This window comes from Rhamphochromis sp. 'chilingali' (assembly GCF_963969265.1).
Source record: "Rhamphochromis sp. 'chilingali' genome assembly, chromosome: 14".
Lineage (NCBI taxonomy): Eukaryota > Metazoa > Chordata > Actinopteri > Cichliformes > Cichlidae > Rhamphochromis > Rhamphochromis sp. 'chilingali'.
In genome coordinates this window covers 37,295,358-37,313,433 of record NC_137941.1, presented here as the reverse complement: position 1 = coordinate 37,313,433, position 18,076 = coordinate 37,295,358, and the positions used below count along the sequence as shown (strand labels likewise).

Below are 18,076 nucleotides of genomic sequence, written 5' to 3'. Positions count from 1 at the left end.
TTCATGGTGGAAATTTAATTTCCTCAGAACTGTCAGCGTGCTTCTAATGATGTGGCCGTGTGTTTGGAAAGCCTCGTGAATGAACTAACGTCATCTTTGTACAAACATGTTTGTTTGTAATGTGTAATTGTCCACGACATCCCAAAGCCATGCTTTGATTGACTTAAGTCTAGTGCCATTTCCTGTTTGTGCTAACGGTGCACAGCCCATCATGCTGTAAATGCATGTTACACAGTGGATACAAGCGTGGAATGGGAACAGCCAATCAAAACATAACTGTTTAGATCAGCTTTGACATCATTCGTCATCAAAACGCATACATTTACCCTCATTACATCCATCTAGAGCTGGGCGATATAAGATTTTTTCATATCACGATATGTTTTTTTCGTTTCAGGCGATAACGATATCTATCACGATATAAGCCAAATAACTACATTTGTAAGATTTAAATGTGCCGTTGCTCACAAGTAAAATGTGAAATAATCAGCAGCTTGTTTTTATTTAAATATTTATTTCCCATAATAAGTTCAACAGGGTAGATGTACTTTTTCAGATAAATAAAGGCAAATATTGCAAACTACACAAAAGGCAGCCGCTAAAGCGTTTAAGTTTCAAAATAGAACAAACGAAACAGACTACTAAATTGTCAATTCCACTTAGAAACAAAATATTAATTCTAAAAATAAATCTTAGTTTGTTTTACAGAAGAACAGACAAAATTGACTAACTTTTGTCAATATCAAATAAACTGAGAACTAAAAGGAAATTCTCAATCTCTCCTTGTTGTATAGCTTAGCTTTTCAAACAGTTTTAACAGTTACTTTAGTCTGACAAAAGCCGAATGACGAATTAGCGCTTCCAGTCAGAGACTGAGGCTACGTCCACACGTACACGGGTATTTTTGAAAACGGAGATTTTCCGTTTTCGTTTTAAAAAAATAATCCCGTCCACACATAAAGGCAGAAATGAAGGAAAACGCTGCTATGAACATGCCAAAGCAGCAGGTGGCGCTAGATTCCTAACCGTGCAGAAATGTTGGCCAATCAGAAGTCTAGAAGCCTCGGTGGGAAAAAGTAAACAAAGCTGGGGCATAGAAGCAGACCCGAGTCGTATGTGTGGAGGGACAGTAACTGTGTGTGTATATGTAAGCATTTAAACACTGCAGAGAGTAGAATTAACAGTAACAGTATTGTAGAAATTCATTTCACCGAAACAATAACGTGGCGCACAGTGTGACGTCAAAAAATGCGCAAACCTTTGACACTGCGTTTTCTCCGTTTTTCTAGTCCACACGTAAATGCAAAAACTGAGTTTTCAAAAATCTTCGTTTTCAGTGACCAAAAACGCCGTTTACGTGTGGACGAAAGGTGCAAACGCATAGAAAAAATTTTCAAAAATACCCGGGTACGTGTGGACGTAGCGCATGCACCAGTTTATTGTATTTCCAGACTTGCTTTCGGCACAATTTACAGTGCACGCTACTCTGTTTTTTGTCAGACTTGAAATAGCCGAAATACCTTCACACTACGGAACTTCTATGGCTCTTCCGTTCGACAATCTCTATGGCATTGGAACCATCATCTGTTTTCTCTTCGGTAACCTTCGGTCACGCTCGGTTGATTTTTCTAGTCGGCACACTCATTTCCTCCATTACCCGGGCGGTGCGGTGGCTGGCTGCTTCCCAAACAAATACACATGTGCGGCTTGGCACTTGTGCTGTACGTAACAAGTCACATGACGTGACGCTGCGGCTGTGATTGGTTCGGCTCTGCGCTACGTAATTTGGAATGGCTGTTCTTCTTTTTTTTTTTAAGAGGACAAGAGCGGCGAGGTCTATCGTGATAGTTAAATTTTTCTATCGAGAAAAAGTTATATCGCGATACATATCGTTATCGTTCTATCGCCCAGCTCTACATCCATCCATCCCATCCATCCATCGTCATCCGCTTTATCCGAGGCCGGGTCGCGGGGGCAGCAGCCTAAGCGAAGAGGCCCAGACCTCCCTCTCCCCAGCCACCTCCTCCAGCTTATCCGGGGGAACACCAAGGCGTTCCCAGGCCAGCCGAGAGATATAATCTCTCCAGCGTGTCCTGGGTCTGCCCCGGGGCCTCCTCCCGGTGGGACATGCCTGGAACACCTCACCCAGGAGGCGCCCAGGGGGCATCCTTGTCAGATGCCCGAACCACCTCAGCTGGCTCCTTTCGATGTGGAGCAGCAGCTGCTCTACTCTGAGCCCCTCCCGGATGGCCGAACTTCTCACCCTATCTCTAAGGGAGAGGCCAGCCACCCTTCGGAGGAAGCTCATTTCTGCCGTTTGTATCCGCGATCTCGTTCTTTCGGTCACTACCCACAGCTCGTGGCCATAGGTGAGGGTAGGGACGTAGATCGACCGGTAAATTGAGAGCTTTGCTTTTACACTCAGCTCCCTCTTCACCACGACGGACCGGTGCAGCATCCGCATTACTGCAGCTGCAGCCCCAATCCGTCTGTCGATCTCCGGCTCCCTTCTCCCATCACTCGCGAACAAGACCCTGAGATACTTGGACTCCTCCACTTGGGGCAGGAACTCATCCCCGACCCGGAGTGGGCACTCCACCCTTTTCCGGCTGAGAACCATGGCCTCAGATTTGGAGGTGCTGATCCTCATTCCCGCTGCTTCACACTCGGCTGCGAACCGTTCCAGTGCGAGCTGGAGGCCCTCACCCGATGAAGCCAACAGAACCACATCATCCGCAAAAATCAGAGATGGGATTCTGAGGCCACCAAAGCGAAAGCCCTCCGCCACTTGGCTGCGCCTAGAAATCCTGTCCATAAAAATTATGAACAGAACCGGAGACAAAGGGCAGCCCTGGTGGAGCCCATCACCCACCGGGAACGAGTCCGACTTATTGCCAGCAATGCGAACCAAGCTCTTACAATGGTTGTATAGGGATCGAATGGCCCGTAGCAATGGGCCAGACACCCCATACTCCCGCAACACCTCCCACAGGACACCCTGAGGGACACGGTCGAATGCCTTCTCCAAGTCCACAAAACACATGTAGACTGGTTGGGCAAACTCCCATGCACCCTCAAGTATCCTTGAGAGGATAAAGAGCTGGTCCAGTGTTCCGCGACCAGGACGAAAACCGCATTGTTCCTCCTGTATCCGAGGTTCGACTAGCGGACGAACTCTCCTTTCCAGCACCCTGGCATAGACTTTCCAAGGGAGGCTTAGGAGTGTGATCCCCCTGTAGTTGGAACACACCCTCCGGTCCCCCTTCTTAAAGATGGGGACCACCACCCCGGTCTGCCAGTCCACAGGTACTGCCCCTGATCTCCATGCAACATTGCAGAGGCGTGTCAACCAGGACAGCCCTACAACGTCCAGAGCCTTCAGGAACTCGGGGCGTACCTCATCAACACCAGGGGATCTGCCACCAAGGAGTTGTTTAACTGCCTCAGTGACCTCGCCCCCGGAAATTGGCGGGTCATTCCCCTCATCCCCAGACTCTGCTTCCTCCTCGGAAGACGTGTCAGTGGGATTAAGGAGGTCCTCGAAGTATTCCTTCCACCGCCTGACAATTTTCTCAGTCGACGTCAGCAGCGCTCCGCCAGCACTATACACAGTGCAGGTAGAGCACCGCTTTCCCCTCCTGAGACGCCTGACGGTTTGCCAGAATCTCTTCGAGGCAGTCCGGAAGTCTTTTTCCATGGCCTCTCCGAACTCCTCCCACACCCGAGTTTTTGCTTCAGCCACTGCCCGAGCCGCATTCCGCTTGGCCTGTCGATACCTGTCGGCTGCCTCCGGAGTCCCACAGGCTAACCAAGCCCGATAGGACTCCTTCTTCAGCCTGGTGGCTCCCTTCACCTCTGGTGTCCACCATTTGGTTCGGGGATTACCACCACGGCAGGCACCAACCACCTTGCGGCCGCAGCTCAATGCAGCAGCTTCGGCAATGGAGACGCTGAACATGGTCCATTCGGACTTAATGTCCCCAGTCTCCCTCGGAATGCTGTTGAAGCTCTGCCGGAGGTGTGCGTTGAAGATCTCGCGGACTGGGGCCTCTGCTAGACGTTCCCAGCACACCCTCACTACGCGTTTAGGTGCACCAGGTCTGTCCAGCGTCCTCCCCCGCCACCTGATCCAACTCACCACCAGGTGGTGATCAGTTGACAGCTCAGCCCCTCTCTTTACCCGAGTGTCCAGAACATATGGTCGCAGGTCTGGTGATACGATTACAAAATCGATCATCGACCTACGGCCCTCATTACATGTTAAATTATAATCTATGTACCACATCATTTTACAGTTATTATGTGTATTATAGTTTATTGTTGGGCAGTTGGTGAAGATGTAAAGCAGGTACGGTGCTGTGCAAAAGTCTTCCCACATTTCTTTCGATTTTTTAGGAAAATGGGAAAAAGGTGCAGTTACTGAAACATGTGCAGACATCCATGGAAATATCAAGTATGAAACAGTTGAGCTTGACAGTCAGTATTTGGTATGACCGCCTTCATTCGTCCATACAGCCTGAACTCTAAGGCAAGCTTTCCAGTTATTGCTTAAATAGTCTTGAGAAATATTTCTCTAAGCTTTTTGAAGGGCGCTCCAAAGCTCTTCTTTGGATGTCAGCTGCTTTTTGTTCTGTTAGATTGCAGAGGAGGCCAGACCATGAATGACACAGCTGCACTTTGGTTTTTCAACTAGGGCTGCCACAAACGACTATTTTGACAGTCGACTAATCAGATCATGTAAAACGTACGGCTTATTGCACCAGCGTGCATCTGCTCTTATACAACTATCAGCAGAGATGGGCAGTAACGCGTTAATCCGATTACTTTTTTCCAAGTAACGAGTAAAGTAAGGAATTACTATTGCAAAAAAGCTAATTGGATTACCGTTACTTTCCTGTAGGAAGGCTGCGTTACTGCGTTACTAAAACCGTGATATTTTTTTGCGAGAATGTCTCATGACAGTGACATAAGCGAGTGCGACGTTCGTGACAACAGCTGTGTGCAGATCAACAATGGATCATATATCGAGTGCAGGAGAGAGTATGAGCGTGCAGCGTTTAAAGCGTGGAAGTACTGACCTTACTTTGAGTTTGATTCCATAAAAAGTGACAAAAACATTAGCGTCCGCTGTGCGTGGGAAGAAAACGTCTTTTTACAGCGAAAAACCCCTAAACTTCCAAGCAAGCACCGAGTGCGCTACGACGTAATGGGAAACTCACAGAGAAACTCGCGGATTCTTCCACTGACCGCGGCACACCTGCACCAGGGTAAACCTCCGCCTACCCACTCCTGCTTTACAGGTGAAAATAGAGCAACAGGACCGCTGAGTCTTTGACTTTATTTATTTTCTGCTGTGTTTTACTTGCATCTGAAAGAGTGAGTGTAAACACAAAAAATATTTTATTTTATGTGCTGGAATAGGTTTAAATGTTAAACTAATTTCTTCCAGTCAGAGAATGTTGCATATAATTAAATGTTTGCTTGATGCATAAAGTTAAAAGATTAAAACTGATAAAACAAGTTTTAAAAAGAGACTTTTCCATTTGATTACATTTTGTATGATGGATTATGTAGAAAAAGTAGAATTGGGCTGAAAGATCTATCCCTTTATCACCTATTCAGGTTGTAAATCGTGTTTTTAAAAACTAACTAAGTAACTAAGTAATTACTTTTGAAAATAAGTAATCAGTAAAGTAACGGGATTACGTTTTTGAGGAAGTAATCAGTAATTAGTTACTGATTACTTTTTTCAAGAAACTTCACCAACACTGACTATCATTAGCTTACAGCTTGAAGTGTTTCAGGTCTGTGCTAACTAAAAATAATCAAGATGATAGTTTGCAGATTTGCAGATTGTTTTGGTGAAGTTTAATAAACTCAGCCGTCTGCTCCTTGCTATCTAAAATATAACAGGACACCGGAGTATATTCTCCACCGTCTCACACTTCTGATAATCAGTTCTCTGCTTGACGTTTATTCAGCTGTGTAAAAACTATAACTTTAATCTCAGCCAAACCGATTTACTCAGGAACAAATAAAATACTGAAAAAAGCCAAACAACAACATTTTTAAGTTATCTAAGTGACTTATATATCATGCTTAACCTGAGTAGCCAAAGGCCGCGGGGGGTTGAAAATGATGTGCAGGGAGTCCGCTGTTCTCGCTGTGCTCTAGTGAGCCTTGAACCCCACTATCGAGCTGGTCGGTAACAGACGTCTCCGAAAACGTCGGAGCGCTCTTGCAAATATGTGATGTCTTGATAAACCGAACAGATATTTGAAGTTTACACGGCTAAGGCCACATTTGGAGGAGTCTTCGAATTTGGACAGTCTGTCGTGTCGCTGTAACGTAATCGGCCTACAAATGCGGGCTCAGGAGGATGCATTTCCTGAATTTGGACACAGCTACGATACCGGACACAGCTTCTTCTTCTTCGGGGTTTGACGGCAGCTGGACTCCTTGTACATGCAGTGCTGCCATCTTCTGTTTCAGTCCGTTATTACACTCTTAAATCCTACTACTTATTCCTGTATCTTTCGGGATCTTACAAAGCTTCAAACGACACATCGACTATTAAGTTAGTTGTCGACGATTTTGATAGTAATCATGGCAGCCCTATTTTCAACCCATGTATGTTTTACTGCATTGGCAGCATGTTTGAGATCATTGGACCTCATTTACTAACATCTGCTGCAGTTTGTACCGGACTGTTTTGTTCTGACCACCATGCGTATTTATTAGTCAATCTGATTCATTCGAACCGACAGTCTAACAGGATCTCCATACAGTTTACATACCATCTGCATTCTGCCCCACCCCCATTACTGTAGTGACGCTGGTGTAAAAGAGAGGCCAGCACCTCTAAACCTAACAGTAGAAATAAGTGTCTGAGGTTGTGGTCGTAAATTTTGAAGCCATCCTGATAACCTTCTCCCACCAAGGATGTGGAGATCCAACCTCTTTAGATCCAATTAAAATCAAGACACTTAAAAAGATGCTCTGGAACAGAGTTTAATACACTGAATCATATGAACAGCAGGAAAAATACATACAGACATTTAGCAAGAGAATTACATAGCAGAAAGCAAGCAAAGCAAAACCCCGGGGTGTACAGCCTTAAGCACAGACAGCAGAACAACACAGAGACGGACAGAGAGCATCAGCAGAGGGGAAACGAGTGCTGGGGGTGTCCTCTGGTCCCCTGATATATAGGGATCAGTATCCCCGCCCACTGTTGCTGAGTAACTTTCCCACCCGTCCAAACACAGCTGCAGGGGTCAGGTACAGGCCAGGGTACGGGCAGCCCTGGCTGAGGGCCCTGCCCAAGGGGACACCCTCAGGTTAGCCCTTTGCTTTGCCTTCTGACAATAGGTCACAGCATGGTCAAAGGCCACACATTAATCCTAATTACTAATATATAATCTTATAACTACATAGGTTCTTAAAACACTTCAGTGTAGTTCAAAGTGTGTGTGTGTGTGTGTGTGTGTGTGTGTGTGTGTGTGTGTGTGTGTGTGTGTGTGTGTGTGTGATTATATCGTCGTATGATATTTTATCGTGATGTGTTCAGGATCTCTGTTACAATGTTACTGTTTTGGTAACATTGTAACACTCAAAGACGTTGAGTGTGTATTGGGGAAGGTTAGTTACCGGAGAACTCTCCCCTTACATTACCTGCCCTGTTACTGTAAAACCTTAATAAACCTCGGTGAAGCAAAATGTCTTGTGCTTAAGACTCTACATGAAAGTTAAAATATATCTGTTCAGTGCACATAGATATATAGTGTATATAGTTACAGGAGGAAGAGGTGCAGTTTTCCAAAGTGTCTCCATTGGAGCATTTTTCATGGATTCAACCACAGAAATGGGAACAAAATCAAGCTAATGGCACAACTGCTAAGTCTGGTACATGTAAACACAACACTAACTCATCTCTCTCTAGTTAGGTGTTTTATGCTTGGATGATTCATGGGTACAAGGACTGGATTAAAAGGCAGTGCCTGTACTGCCTTGGTGAGCTGAGGTGGGTAAGGCAGCCAATGTCCCAAGAAGCCTGGCAGCTCAACACTGCTTTAAAAGACTACAGGAAATTCTGACTGGTTGGGAGCAAAATATTGAAGAGAGCCTCAACACTTTTGTGCAATGCAGTATAATTATCAGTAATATTTGATCAAAATATCTGGGAAATAAAGAACATCACCTTTTCTCCCCCCAGGTTGTACTTGTACCACACATGCGCAGGTTTTCACAGCTGCTTCATTAAGCTGGGCAGACACTGTGCGATTTTTTCACCGACATGTGGTGACACCCTCACGACGGTCGGGAGGATTTCAAACAAGTTTGAAATCCTCCCGACCAAGCGATTGATGATCGGGAGCTGGTCGTGAGGTGTTAATCGCTTGTCGTTGCCCCACGTATACTACACGATGCACGATGAAGGGCAAACTCGGGCCGATCACCAAAAAGGTCGCACGACTCAAAAATCAGCTCAAAATGGGCCAAAAATTGCAGAGTGTGAGCCCAGCATTAAGTGCTTTATGCAACATGCTCCTTGCACCAAATCAGCGAAGCCTGTTCATGTTCTGGTTTGCCAAGAAAAGCAACCAGTATACTTATTAGCAGTGATGATTACTCAACAATATATTATTGTTTATAATGTTTATGCGCTTGGTAATTAGGTGAGTTTAACTGCAATGCAGGGCTCGCAAAATCGCTAGCCCGACGTCCCGGGGCTAGTGATTTTTCCAGTCGGGCTACCAAAATCTCTCTCTGCCCTGCCCGTCGGGCTATTGTAGGAAGGAAAAATATATGTCAATGCTTTTGCATTCTTTCGGAAATGTAGCTGGGTAATTATGTCATTGGCATCGGTGAGCCACTGTCAATATGTGACATATTGAAATCGTGTTTGAATTTGCGCTTGTTTTTTGCTTTCACTTTGCAATCGCACGAACTGTGTATAGAGAGCGACAGCACTGATCTGTGAGTGATGATAATTTGTGCACCAATTCCTCTGACATCGTCTTATCAATCGTTAGCTCACTATGCAAACATGACAAGTGAAATCTCCCGCAGCTTAAACATGTGAGAGGTTGATCGCGCAGAGAATCACTGAGCTTATGTGAGTCCGTGTGTAAAAGCAGCAGGATATATATTTTAGTTCTGCTGAGGCAAATAAGACAGGTCAGGGGGAAGAAGTGACAGCCAAAGAAAAGCTTACCACAAAACGGAAAAGTTGTGACAAATCAGACTATAAGGCAAAAAGAAAGTGCAGCTTTATGGTTTCATGGACAAAAGAGTTTCTGTGGCTGCAATATGACGAGCTAAATAACCAGGGCTGCACATAAGTGGTCCGCAGGTGCGCATTCGCTGTCAAAACAAAAGACGCGCACAAGATAAGAAGTTGCAACGCGTGTTTGTGTACATAAGATTTTCAGGAGGAGGACAGACATTTGTTTAGAACTCTTAAAGATGTCGAAGAAGCTCCTTTAAGCAATTACTGTGATGTTCCTCCACCTCCAAACAAATGTCAGAAGGAGTCCGAACCACAAAAGAAGCACGTATTCTTGGAAAAGTGGTTGCAGGAGGTGAGCTGGCTTCAAACAAATGATGAACGCACAGAGATGTGGTGCAGAATGTGCCCTGAAAATCCCACTCTAGGACAAAAAACAGCGCTTTTTATATGGACGCAAACGCGCGCTGCAACTTCTTATCTGGTGCGCGTCTTTTATTTTGACAGCGAATGCGCACATGCGGACCACTTATGTGCACCCGTGTAAATAACATAATGTTCTGCCGGGTGTGTCGTTGGTTTTCTCTCGATTTCTGAGTCGACAAGCGCCTTTGTTACTGGGACCAGTCATTTTAAGAAAGGCCCCCATTAGAACCCATGAGAAATGCAAGAAATGCATTATTGTTCAGTCTGCAATATCTTTCCCAGAACAAACACCAATTGCAAATAACATACTAAAAATAAACCTGAAAAATCAGTTTAGAACAGCTACTATGTTGCAAAGAGTGAACTACCACTGGCACAATGTAGCAGTCTGTGCAAACTTCAAAAAGCAAACGGCCTCGATCTTGGTTCCACTTGCCTCTTACCCGTGACTTCAGTGGAAATTTCAAATTCAGGATCTGACACAGACTGATTCATGTCCTACACAGTTCTTACAAGTTCATAGAAATTTCTGTTCAATTAGAACCAAGTGTTTGAGTTGATGATTGTACTTTTTATACAATGTTGTAATTTGTGTTTCAACAATTTTTTGATGAATGTTTTGTTTCCTTTACAATATTATACTTTAATGTATAATATTGTAAAGGAAACAAAACATCAATCAAAAAATTGCTCTCTTTTTTATTCGGGCTACTTACATTTATTTTGGGCTACCAAAAACTGAAGAGTCCCTGCCCGAAGGGCTACCAGGGATTTTGAAATTTTGAGAGCCTTGCAATGGTTAGCCAAATGATGTTCACGATATTTAAACAATTTAAACATGTAATCCACACCTTGCCAGCAATAAGCAGCAACTCGTACTGCATCAATGCTAAAACCATCAAAAATGGTGTCACGCTGTTTAAAAAGGCGCCAGGTGACTAAATCAGCATGTTAGTGAGGGCACAGTGGACAGTGTAGTCCAGGGGCTGGTCACACATAGCTGGGGAAGCCTTGAGTGGAATTAGGGCATCTGAGATTTTTATACTCCAGTTCACTCTCAGCACCACCCGGAGACACGGGATCCTGCCCCACTTTGCCGCACGCGAGCGCGTTATCGAGGCGGGACTTCTCAAAACTGCCAGAACGATTAGACTGGAGCTCTGACGAGCCCAGTTCCAGACGTTTACGCCTTTACGAGTGGTTTTAAGAACATTTGGTTGAAATGAGGCATCACACATTTGAATGAGAAACGTTTAAAGCTGTTAGTGTGGTGAAATCATTCTGAATACTTTATATATCATTTCCTGTCTTGTGTCACGAGTGGACGCGATTAACTCCTCAGTTAAAGAAGAGTTTGTGATCACAGTCTCATTCCCACAAAATCAGTTGTAAGTACAACTTCATGTTGCACTACATCAGTACACTTACATCAGGCTTCTGTGACTGAACACACTACACTGCTCCTACATCTTCAGTCACACATTGGTACAAAGTGTGTGCCACAGCCCTTCCTTTTACTACAATGGTGAGTGAATGAAGCTTAGATCTTGTAGCTGTGGAGAGACTTGTGTAAAAACGTGTGCAGCTGTAGCAACAGGTCCACGGAGACACGAGCAGGAAAAACAACATGAGTCTTGTATGGAGATGCTGGAGCATCTGACCAGCAAAAACCAACATGCTTCGACACGGACGCTCTGAAATGACAGGAGGAAGCCTGTCGAAGAACCTTAGAGACGAGCACGGCAAGTGAACGCGTCAGGATGTTCATACCTGAAATCTTCCCAGCAAAGCTCCTGGAACAATCTCCCATGTGGAGCTGCAGGTTTGCCCTTCTAGCTGTTTGCCTGTTCGGTCTGGTTTGCACTCAGGAGTTTAAGATTAACCGTAACCACGTTAATCAGAGAAACTGCTCCATATTCTGCTCTCTCTCATAGACTGTATATAAAAGACAGACATGAGTAACCATTGGATACTTCAAAAGGAAGATCTTTCGTCATTGCCATCTCACTACTTTTTGAAGTGGTCATGATAAACAGACTGGTTCTTATACAGTGCTTTCTACTCTACCTGAGCACTCACAGCACTTTATACAACACGCATTCAGCCATGCACACCAGCATGGAACATACAATTCAAATAGTAATACCAGCATGTGATAAAAAGTACTGATGATATTCTTCTTGGTTATAAAAAAAACAATCACAATAACTGTGGTTTGGCAGAAATATTGTGTAAGTGTCTGCATATTATATTAAAAAATAAGATAATTTTGTGTAATTTTAGCATTATTATTAACATGGCCTGTTGGGAGCTGTATCAAATCAGCGCCTGCTAAGCCACACCTCTAATGGCTGTAACACAACTAAACCACGCCCCTATATTTAGTGTCAATAATATGGCTGGCTGTGCAGGAAAGGCTTCCAAAAGGTCGGTTGTTGACATGTGAATCTGTGTGTTGTACAGTTGTGGGTTCAGCTAACCGCCCTGCTAGCATTTCCTAATACCACTGCACATCTCTATGGACTCAAAAACAAACAACACTGCACACACCGTAACCACCAACACTGAGGAGTGGAGCACGTCATTTAAACACCTGACAGCTTACAGCAACACACATAAAAATGGCTGACCACCACTTCTAACCCTGCTGGGTCCGTCAGTGTAGACGGACAGGAGTGTGAGCAGGAGGACAGACAAGAGAGGAAGTTAGACCCTGACGGTGCACGGGAGGAGGACAGACAGACAGATGGCAGGCCTGCATGTCTAATGATGCTGCGTTTGGAAGGACTTTTAAAGAAGCCTCGGGGCGAGCCTTCGTCTGCTTATTACACAAAACATCACGAAAATGGAAACTGATGCTCAAATCACATCAATGCGCGTAATATGTGGATGCGATTTAACAGGACAGCAGTGAGTTGTGAGGCAGCTGCGGGGGACACGCCCATATCTGTGTAATGCTATATGAAGGCCACGCCTAGCTCGCGTCAGCCCGGCATGCCTGGCCTCGGAGCTACGCCGATATTCCGCCTGGAAAGGCGATGCAAGCCGGCTGCTGTTCCCCGGCGACCCTGCGCATACAGGCTGGGAGTGTGTGCGCAGCAGGCCCCGGCGCAGTGTGACACTACGAGCAGCGAGCCCGTGTGTGCACATGCAGACACCCCAGTGCCTTTTTTCTGTCACCCCCCCCCCCCCCCCCTCACATCCTTCTCCTTTCTTTGCACACATGCAGCTTCTAACGGAATTAATTAGCTCTTATTGCAGCGGATGTTAACGAATGGAAATCGTGATGCATTTGTCACAAAACGAAAAAGCTCCGGTGTTCCAGCAGCCAGGAGAAGCCGCTTTAGTGCTTGATCCACAAAGGTTACCGAGAGAGAGGGAAAGGGTGAATGCGGTGCGATGAAGATGCGTTTAGGTGAGCGAGGAATCGGGCTACTTACTGTGCGGATCCAGGGAGGAAAAACCGCAGCCAGCAGCGGGAGACGGGACCGAGGAGTCCGCCGGGAGCTTCTGCGGTGTCACGGTGGACACTTCGCCGGGATTCTTGCCGGTTTTCACCGACTGCCCTTTTCCCAGATAGCCCAGATTCCACTGATTTCCCTTGCTGCTACACTGAATCCCAACACCGCTGCTGATACTGGAGGCTGGCACTCGGAGCACTTCCGGCGTGACTTTCACAATAAAACTAGAAAGATGAGCCCTTATTATTATTATTATTATTATTATTATTATTATTATTATTATTTAATAACTGACAATAAATAATGATAACATATTTATGTCATATTTATGTGTTTACATTGTAATGATAACTTCGTGGTAGCGGGCTACTCTCTTGTATATTAATTGTAGCTCATTTGCCTTAGGAAAAAAAAAGCATTATTATTAGTACTGACATTTGAGAATGCCACTTCTCATGTTTATTTGGCTAGGCTACACAATATTAAACACTTTTAGGTTCTATTTTTTATTTATCTCAATTTAGATTGGATTTTTTTTTTTTTTTTTGTCATTGTAGAAGTTAAACTGAGGGAAATAATCCAGTTCCAGACTCCACACAGACCAGTGTATATTACATAAAAAAAGGAAGTTTTTGTTTTTTCTCTGTATATCAAATTTTAGATTTAAGGATTGAGAATAAAGTGCATATAAGGACCATACAAATAGGAATTAAGCTTTTACTGTGAAGCCGAAAACGCCTCACTTCCGGTATTCTGCAGTTTGACTTGACGCTACACCGGATCCCAAAAAAACTTGTGGGAGCGCGTATCCTCACACTGCGCGTTCCCGGTGGCTCATTTCCTGTCCTGCCCAACCCTTAAATCAGCCTTAACCAATCGGTGCTGATGAGTTCATTCTATTCTATTCTCATGTCATCTGTTTGAAAAGTTTATAATATAATATAATATAATATAATATAATATAATATAATATAATATAATATAATATAATATAATATAATGGGCCAACATGTACCACGCACACACAAAATAGGCACCTGGTCCGATTTAAGAAGCTTTTTACATCCACGTGGTCAGACTTGGATACATCACTGTGTGCATGTGTGCACCAAGGCTGGACTGGGACAAAAAATCGGCCCGGGCATTTTGACTAGAGACCGGCCCACCAGGATAAAGATTGAAAATGTGATGTCATTCAGGGGTAAAACAGCAAAGGATTCTGGGAATTTGTGGCAAGAGGTACTAGCGCACGCAGGCTTTCAATTGAACTCAGTCACACAGCGATAATAAGAAACCCAAAAAATGTCAAGAAGCTGTTGTATTATTAACTGCAATAGCCGGTCGCATGACAGCCACGGGAAGCCGACGGGTAAAGAGATCGTTTTTTTTAATCGGATTACGTCGTTGAAGAGAAATTTTTTAAGCCATGTTTCCGAAGTAAGAGCCAACGGATGGTCTGGATATACCAAATATAACGTCCCAGAACACTCCAGCTCACAGGTTAGTCTGCTCCAAGCATTCCCACAAAGGTCAGAGTTTTGTAGTAGTTATTACATCATTTTTCTTAACATAATTGATGATATAGGTTACAAGCAAGTCTGGCGCTGAACAGAAATTGTCGCGCTATGCTCCTTTATTTATTGTGCATAAATAGTGAATTGTCCTGACACAATATTGTGTTTCGCTTCTGTTATTATGGTACATTGACAAAAACATATACTTTTATTCACAGGATAAAACAGTTGTTTTGTATCACTAATTGTCCAGTGCGATTACAGCATACAGTATTATTGTCACTGCTACATTTCTGTACCAGAAATTATTTCCACTACTAATTAATTACCGTTGAGCTCAAAGGTCCTATTAATAAACGGTTAACGAATGTGTATTTATGAAGACGATTTGTGAGACTGGTAAACTTATGATATGTACGATGGTCTTTCGTTCTACACGGTGCATTTCAAGGTCCTGCACCCATCCGTCGGTAAACTGTACCTGGGCTTGTTGCAGTGACCTGAAGTTACTAAACTTCACGAGTGTATGCACTCACTCCAAGAACCGTATAATTATAAATCTGAGCGTGGTGAAAGTTGGGCAGCACGCTAACGTCTTTTGTCCACTCTGTGTGCTCGTAAGGGTCTGACCCGTTCACTCCTTTGATTTTTTCCTCGTACACAGCAAATTCAAAAGTGTTAAATTTTTTGGTGTTAATAGTCTCCTTGCAAAAGTAGAGTTAATTTTACTCTAAGCAGAGTCACATTCTTTTAATGTAACTCTGAGGTGTAAAATGATAGTAGTTAAAATCGAGTGTTAAAAATGAGTGTTTCTCTGTCAAATCTGGAGGTGTTACAATGGAAACATTAACTCTTGACCTCTTAACTCTGAACTCCTACAGGGGCTATGACACCAACAGAGTAAATTCACAGACTCCGCCCCCAGCACGGCTCCAATCGAAGCTGAAGTGAAGCCGTTTCAGAACATTTTGCTCTACATATTTGAGTTGTTTGCCATGCTTGGTAAGTCATTTTTTCAAAGATTGTTTCAATTGTTATTATGAGCTTTTACTTCTGTGGCTCTTTGGAGTTGAGACAAAGCTGTGTGAAAGGCATTAGCCATGTTGCTCGCTGATAGCATAATATTCTGTTTTAGCTAGCTGAAAGGTATTGTTTGCGGGCAAATACCACAGCCTTGAAAAAAAGCTTGCATGTGAATTTTCAGTCAAACTTTTGGTCAAATACACCTAAAACAATGTCTAGAATGTGAAATGTTGGTATAATGGTGCTACTTGAAGCCTGAAAACGATCGCCCATAAAAAAAATAAAAAAAAACACGAGCAGTAGCAGACGTCCTGACTGGATTCTACGTTAGCATAGATCCCTCCAGAGTTTTGTGCACACGGTTTAGGTAAAAATGAAAAAGGTTGAGGTTTTACATTTAGTTCAGTATTACCTGTTGCCTGTGTCCTTGTCTTTTGGGAAAATACTTTACACAAGTAATGGCTCAAAGAGGATTCCTTTTTTTTTTTTTTTACTGTGCTGCAATTGTTTACTGGATTATTTGTGCCATTAATTACTGTCAACTAATTTTTATTCAATCTCCACACAGGATATGCTTGTGAAGATGGAATATGGGGGAGAGCAGAAGTGCGTTGAAGTTCCACAAAGTGATGAATGAAGGACATGCATATTGTATTGAAGAAATAGGTGATGAGAATGCTGTTATTTGCATTTACCATGTCAGACCTTTTGATAAACAAAATTCTAATGAAAGTGAGAACATGTATACTGTTACATCTTTCAGAAAATGTTTTGAAATTGTGGTGCACAGTTCAGAATAAATGTTTTTCAAAAACCATTGCATCTTTTTAGTAAATGTTTATTTCCAAAAGAAATTTCTAGAAGTTCAGAACAGTAAAATTCCCGCTTTTTAGAATGAATTAGAAGATAACTCTTACGTAGTTAAACTAAAATACTCTTTGAGAGTTAATATATAAACTCTTAACACCAAGTGTTAAATTATCAACTCCAGACAGATTTGGTGTTTAACACTAAATCAGAGTTAACTACCAACTCTCCAAAAAGAGTTAAATTAACACTCTCTGGTGTGGACCCATATAGACACTTTAATAGTGTTGAAATCAAATCCGACAGTGTTAATTTGGACATGATGGATTTGCTGTGTATCTTTTCTTTGACTTTTCGTCGAGTCTGTCTTTGTACGGACCGGCATTGTTCTCCTTTTGTTTTGTACATTCCTATTTTGTGCGGCAAAGAAAAAACAAGAAGGTATTGGAACCGGAGAATGAACGTTTTGCGGTGCTGCAAATGCTTGCATTTGATGCGGTACTTGGATTGTTTTGCCACGAGTTCCCGGCATGCAATGCGCGAAAATCACGTGATTGCTAAACAAGGGGGAGGGTGCATCCGGCCTCCTCGGCTGTAATTGGTCCAGCCCAGAGTCGATCATGACCAATTGGCCAATCCAACACCTTTCATTATATATACCCTTCCTAAAAAAAAAAAAAAAAATCCATCGGCCCATAAAAACAAAAAATCGCCAGCGGCCCACCGGGCAAATGCCCGGTATGCCCGATGGCCAGTCCATCTATGGTGTGCACACAGTGATGTATGCAGATCCACACAAGCTTCATATTTTAATTTACTAAAAGGAGACCCCGACAGGATCAAATAATAATAATACGTTATTTTCTGGTATGTCTGGTAGCTCATATTAACACAACCCAACAATTATTATTATTATTATTATTTTAAAGGGTCTAACACCTAGCACACTTTTAAAATCAATCATTATATGTACAAAAGAAAAAATATTATGCTTTCTTCAAAGCACGGTCTGCAGGAGGTACGTCAGTTAGCGGAAAACAATCATGGCTCTCTCCATAGGACAAATATGTAGAACTGAAATGAGTTTCCAGAGAGCTCCCTCTAGTGTCAGACTGTCAGACTGCGCTGACTCGTCATTCTGCGCAGCAAAATTCAAAGATCTGTGTGAAAGCAAAGAAAGGCCAGGAGTGCAGAGGGTGCTGTAACACCTGTATCACAGCGTTCAAACACACTCTACTCTTCCTTTTGACATTTCTCTGTCAATGTGTGACAGAAAGTTATTAGTTACTGTTTTTTCTGTTTGTACTGCCAAGCATCATCATCATAGTCAAACATGGTGCATTTTTCACAATGGACTATCTGCTGAGTCCCATCAGGAGCCAATATGAAAATATTACTAGTATTATTATTATTTTCTAGCTACCAGCTTGCTACAAAGAGCACAACATTCTCCATGTGTCAAATCATAGTTATGGTCCACGAGACGATGGGAGAGACTCGCACACCTGTCCCTTATGAACGCCCTCACACATGACTTGAACGTTAAATGGGCTGATTGCTTTTCTTTTCTCCCGGAGCGCACAGAGCACTTTATACAACAGGCCGCATGTTTTCCT

At 43.4% G+C, this 18,076-nt stretch overlaps 1 protein-coding gene across 3 annotated transcripts in view; it reads right to left on the bottom strand.

Annotated features, from left to right (window-relative positions):
* Positions 1–13,305, bottom strand: part of LOC308409651 (ras-associated and pleckstrin homology domains-containing protein 1-like) — a 78,357-nt gene extending 65,052 nt beyond the window's left edge. For all 3 annotated transcript variants that reach the window (XM_080902555.1, XM_080902557.1, XM_080902556.1), the window contains exon 1: positions 13,096–13,305. The gene's annotated coding sequence lies outside the window, so the exon portion shown is untranslated. The remainder of the gene's footprint in view (positions 1–13,095) is intronic.
* Positions 13,306–18,076: the final 4,771 nt, after the last annotated feature.